This window comes from Rhea americana, unplaced genomic scaffold (assembly GCF_003343005.1).
Source record: "Rhea americana isolate MKP2758 unplaced genomic scaffold, rheAme1 scaffold_213, whole genome shotgun sequence".
In the NCBI taxonomy this organism is placed as follows: Eukaryota; Metazoa; Chordata; class Aves; order Rheiformes; family Rheidae; genus Rhea; species Rhea americana.
In genome coordinates, this window is record NW_028186289.1 from 1,009,622 (window position 1) to 1,016,138 (window position 6,517).

Sequence of the window (6,517 nt, forward strand, 5' to 3'; positions counted from 1 at the left end):
ATATATGATGTATCTGTATCTTTCCAAAAATCAGTTACCATAGTGGTTTTTTTCTTTGAAGCATAGGTTTCCATTTAATGTTAAATTTCAGGAAATATTTAGTAGAATGCAATCAGTATCAATTTTAAAAGCCTTTACTTTCCTTAAATAGATTACACTGTACTTTCTTTCAATTTGAAATAATGAACCAATAAACATACATTTTAAGACCAATCTAAACCTTTTAAAAGCTTAATCTCAGATGATTTTTCTGGGACAAATGCAACCATTTATCAAAATTGTTGTATCTATTTCAGCTCAGGCCATTCAGCTCAGCTGGCCATTCAGCTCAGTTGCCTGAACAACAGTGTAAAAACAGATTATATATTGATTTCAGAAGAATTACTACGGATTTATGTCAGTTCAAGTACAGAATTCAGACCTTACCCTTAGGGCAGTGGAAAGAAGTCAGAATAATATTTTTACCACTTCAGAAAATATTCTCTTATTCTGTTTAATTTGGCAGTAACAAAATTTATTCTAATTCATTCTGMATGTCTTTGACATCTTCATAGAAAGCCAAAACTTCATCTTTGAACATCTGGAGCTCAAATGTCACATGTGGAAAAACTATTATTTTAAAAAGTTTAAAAACTATACCTATTTTTTTAGGCAAAAATCTAAATTTGCAGGAAAAATAGGATAAAGTAACTATTTAACAAAGCTTCAATACTCAAGTCAAAAGCAAAACCTACAATTCTCTCTGAATTCAAACAAAGCAAACATGTCCTCTAAAAAAAGATATAAATTCACTTTATAGTGGAAGAATTGGAAGCATTTTAATCTTCCTACTGCTACGTTACTCAGAATGAAATTGAAAGATTGACAATTTCCTATGTCAGYAGTGGTGTCAACAAAATTATTGCCAGAAGTTAAAGGATGGAGTACTGAGTTTTCAATCTTCTAGCTGACATTTTCTAATGTAACTGTGAGCTTGCGTCTCTCTGATCCAGCACATWCAGCATGCAAAACAGCTCAGAAGACTTTGTTTTTTTTAAGAGAGCATTGAGTACTTACCCTCTGAAAACCCAGGTCTTGCATGCAGTCTTCAAACTGGGAAGGCAACCTTGGCATTCACTTTAGAGGATTCACTTCATACGATTGAGAAGCATCTTCACTAGCAACTCCATTGTCAGTCACTTCAGATCCATAGACCAGGTTAGGTCACAATACTCAAACTAAATTTTAAATAGCTGTTTTCATTGCCAAGGGAAAAATGAAGAGTCAGTGTAGTTGCACCATCTAATTTAAGGACCCAATGTAAGAGGAGCCATCTCCTCACACTCCCGATTAATCTTTCATATCATAGATAGACAAACTGTGACACTTTGGAGAAGGAATAACAGAGTTTCTGGAAGCTCTATCATAAGAATCCCTTTTGCTACTTCCTGAACTGCCAGCTTCCCTGTCAACCAGGCCAGCCCACGGGGATGGGAGTAGCTCTGGTCCAGGGGTGCTTTTAATTCCCTGATAGAAGTGACAGCATGAGATTGCTCTGACCTTCCTAGCAGCCAGTGCACGCACAGATTTCCTGGGGTGTTTCAGCCTCTCCCACCATTATGTCATGTCAGACAACTCTTCAATCCCACATCCTTCAAAACCAGAGAGAAGCAGCACTGCAGCATAGGGGCCAGGAGCAGGTAAGTATGCATGCATGCCTGAGATGTCTTGTCTTAGCTCCAGGTTTCTAGGCTGCCCCTGTCATGTAAGTCAGGGTGGGAGAAGGTGTTCAGCCATCTCCCTTTTTATTCCCCTTAYATACCAGGATTGGCCATGTCCACCGACATCAACCAACAGTCTAAATAATATGGTCATAGTAAAAAATGAAGAATATCTTTTGGAGATGCACAGAGGGGAAGGWGGTGGAGTGAAAAGATACAAATGAAGATAAACGTTAGAAATGTCATYGTTTAAAGCTAAGATAAAGAATGAGATTTAAAACTTAAAACAGATCCTTTATATGCTAAGAACTATTCCTATACAAAAAAAGTCTGTCAGCAGAAATAGCCTAAGGAATGTTTCTAGTGATTCAAATCCTAAATCAGCTGCAGRGTTTATGCAGGTGTACCTTAAATTCTTACAACATTGAGAAGACTGCTTTTCTAACTGACTAGTCTTTAATCATAACTAACTAAAAAGAAAAAAAAAGAAAAAAAATCAATGCATGAGCAGATCTTTCTAAAGGTTGGGAGGTACTGGGCAAAGGTTCTACTCACAAACACTGCGGATCTCAATTCTTAATTGAGACAAGAGATAACTAAGCTAGACCATGTGAGCAGACAATACCACATAGCACCAGACCAAGTTCAGCCATGCTAGGCTACATCCTCTTTTCTTCTAATTTTGCATAATTGCTAAAGAAAGAGGACAAACGATCCCTTCCAGGCTGTTTGCTCCCAGCATTCTGGGCATGAGACTGTTTAAGCTCTCAAACCAAGTCATCTCAGAAAATGATCCATAATGCTATATAACAAAGTAAAATAATGACATAAATATGTCAAAGGAGTCAGCATATACATGCAATCCTTTCCTAGCAGAAGTAATGGCTTTCCAGCAAGATATGCTGTTTAAGTAAATTTTACCACTTATTACGAGGCACATAAAGGCACGTACATAATTATCAACACYGATGGCATTGGAAAGGTTGAGACAATGATGTAATTACTTGTGGATACTTATTACTTTGTGAGGGATGAAAGAKTACTTTTTTCCTCTGCACCAATATTTTCTCCTTTAGTCATATATTTACCCTGACAGAAAGACTGCTACTCCTTTGCCTTATTTACCACGTGTGGCTACAGCAATATTCCAGCATGAAGCAGCGACACTTTAATCTGTGTCTTCCATGGGTCATAACTTCTTCACACAGCAGTGGTCCATTAAGACAAAGCCTCACTTTACAAGAATCACATGCACAATTGCCTTCTCTGAAGCGAGCAGGGGTAACTAGGAAGTATCTCGTACTGATGACTCACCTACACACAAGCCCAAAAGGAGGAGAACACTCTCTGAAATGTATTCAGTATGGGTCTACAGAAAGCAATGGCTGTGTAATCAGAGCTGTTTTTCTTTTGTGAAAAGATTATTCAACCAGTGCTGACTGTTTAAGAAGCAAAAAAGAGCTTCAAGGAACAAGCAAGCAATAGATCCAGCTGAATATTGTTGCACTCTAGTGGGGAAGAGTTGATTAAAAAAACAAAACAAAGCAAAATCCACATTGATTGCCTAGTTATAAAATTTGCCCCTGAAGTACAGCAAACCATTTGCCTGGACCATCCAGAGACAGAGCCATTTGCCTACAGCTGAGACACAGCAGGAGATTTATTATGCTCTTGTACTTCAGACATTTCCAAAATATTGTGCAAAGTTGTACAAATATCCAAGGAAGTCTCAACTAGGGTAAAGTTTCATTTTATTGGCTTATGTTGTAAAACTATATATTCTTCCTCAAGTCAGAATACAGCAGGACCTAACAGCAGTACCAGCATTGGATTTCCAAAGGTTATTAGTGGACTTATGATTAAATATCCTGTTTAGCTTGTATCTCAAAAAAAAACCACAAGTTATACAGTTAAAAAAAAAATTCTACAAAGTTTTGAGCCTGTGCCTCTGTGATCTATTACTCCCTTAAAGTCTCCTTTGCTAATCATTAGACACATTGCTTGTGTGTCAAGAAGTGATGTGCAAGACAAAGAGGTCATTTGTTTCTTAGCTTTTTGCAAGGCTTAAGGAAAATCTGACTGTTTTGAGTTCTAGCATCAAGAGTGAGAGCACACAGCTGAAGCTCTAGGAGTAAGTCTATGACAGTACTTACAACTCTGTACTATCAGCCAGAGATGAAGAATGATGCTGCAGGACCCAACTAGTCTTAATAGAGTTTCCTAAATGGATTGCACTCCACCTACTTCAAACGTAATTGAAACACTGCCTGAGTAGATGACTGTCTCCTTCAGTACATTTATAAGGCGCAGAGCTGGAGCTGCTGCTGCTACCAGTGGCAATACTGGAGTAAACTAATTTTGGGAACCACATTTCTAAGTTAAGATCTAGCAGCACTGACGATGAGCTAAGAAATGGAGAAGGAGAGGTAGAGCACCAGCAGCAAGGAAGATGATTTATGTGAGAAGATCGCAATTGCTTGCATTAGGTGTAAAAGCTAGCTGAAGCACCACACCAGGAGCTCCCATGCTTTATGTACAAAGCAGTAGGCATGAGACCCGTAACAGCAACTACCTATGCCAAAAACATGTATTTATTGCACTAAGTCAAGATCACATAATAGCAACAAAAAAAGGCAGGCAGCCAGGGAAGCAATGGTGAGCGTGGTCTTGATTATGGCAGAGACAGCTACACCAGCTGCAGAACTAGTTGAAGAGACAGGCTTGGGATTTACGAGCCACGGAAACGTGTTTCCTACTGTGCTCAAGTAAGAGGACCGCGCATGTATTCTGCGCACAGGACTACAACAACAAGCTGCTTGACTCAGTTTATGCTGCTTATGGAAACAATCTGCTGAGGTAACAAATCCTAGTTCTTAGCTGAAGACAGAGGGATCTCAGTACACAAGTGGCTACACTGAAAGTAATTTGCCATACAACAGCAGCTGCATCCCTAAAATGGCCCAGCAATCCACCTCCCCCGATGCTTCTCTGATAGCCTACCAGAACTTGATGCAAAGGGATGCAGGTGCAGGACAGCTCAGAAACATAGGGCGAACTCCGGAGGCATTACATACAATCAGATAAAGCACCTCCTTGCTTTTACATCCCAAAAACTGCTTTTCTACCTATATTATCTTTTAAGGTACTGAAAGAGATATCACCATGGCTTATGCTAATACTGAGGGATTCCTGGCAGGACTGCACACATCTTTAACATGACACCCTGGCCAAAGAAATCACTGGGCCTGAAGAACATCAGATTCCACTTTCTGTGCTGATGAGAATGTGACCGTTGCCCATGCACAAGCAATAGAGCCCCATAGCGCTAAGCGTATGGCAGTGCAGTAGAAGAGCTCCTTGCCTTACGAATCTAAAGGTTTTTAACTTGCTACGTAAAATGATACCTAACAACAAAAGCAATCCCTTTGGCTAGCTGCAATTTCAAGTAGCATAGCACATGAGATGACAAGAAAGCAAAGGAAAAGTAACATTAAATAGAATTTAAACCCATAGCTTAGTTTGCATTCATTTGCCAGAGCAGAGCATTAATTATTTGCAAATATTTGGACACTACCAAGCATTCCTAAGGGCATTTGTGGTTCCCAAAACATTGATTAATATTAAAAGATTATTACATTTACAATGCCACAGTTAAATGCATTTTCTTTCTTCCCTTAATGTTCTCCGCAGAGCATTTGTCAGTCATGGAGTCAGGGAATAGAAATAGCATCATCAGGATTACTAAACCAAGCCCAGAAAAAAAAAAAAAAGGCAAGTAATTCAAAAAATACAGAGTAAACTATAAACGCACCATATAAAAGTGACTAACACCACATATATTTACAGGAAATTAGAGTTACTTTGAAATTACTAACCAAGCAGGGCCAACTACATACTCAGCACTACTTGTGATGGCCTGCACTAGCAGCAGTCAAAAGAGATGTGTCCATATTTGTATGCTTGACTATTTTTTTTATCTGCCACTACAGCTCTGCATAATTAATTCTCTATCGCATCTCCCATCATCCAGACACATTGCCTAATATGTAAACATAAATTGCTGCATTTCTTCTTTTCTCCTTCTCATCCAAACCACAGATATCTCCTGTATGCAGCATATTATTAAAACTTCTACAAAGGCAAACGTTAATAACTAGTTTCTCTGTAGGAAAACATTTTGTGCTACAAAGGGATTTATTATCTGAAGTCAGACAGGCTGCAAAGTTTGCTGAGAAACAACTTCTCCGCCATATTCAACTGTTTTGACAACTGTTAAATACAAGTGATGACACTTGAAATATCTAGTCTGAAACAAAATAAGAAGAATACTTCATATTAAAAGCTTTCTTGTATTAACGCCTGTTTTTTGCATGTATTAGYGTCAATAGCAGAACAGCGTTTGATATACATGAAAGTAGAATTGGAATTTTAACCTTTAATGTGAGTCAGACATGATTCATAGCCCAAACTATGTCGTTCCTACCCATACTTACTTATTTTAAAATAAATAATGAACCCTTTAAATACTGCCTAACCAGCGTGGGATCTGCAGTCTTTCAGTTATGTGCTGTCAATTCAAATCCAGGCTGGGGCATGAATGAAAGAAGCCCTTACTGCTGAATCCAGCGGTTCAGCAAATACACACCAAGTGCCAGCTCCCAGCAGGCAAACCGCAGGGGCTGTGCCCCGCTRCAGAGGGATGTCTCCCGGTTTCCAGCCCAAAGCCATCCTCATTTCCTCCGCTGCCTGCTTTGCGGGCAGAAAAGCCTCYGACGGGCGTTCAGGAGGCAGGCTGGAGCTCCTGGTCTGCTTTGGTT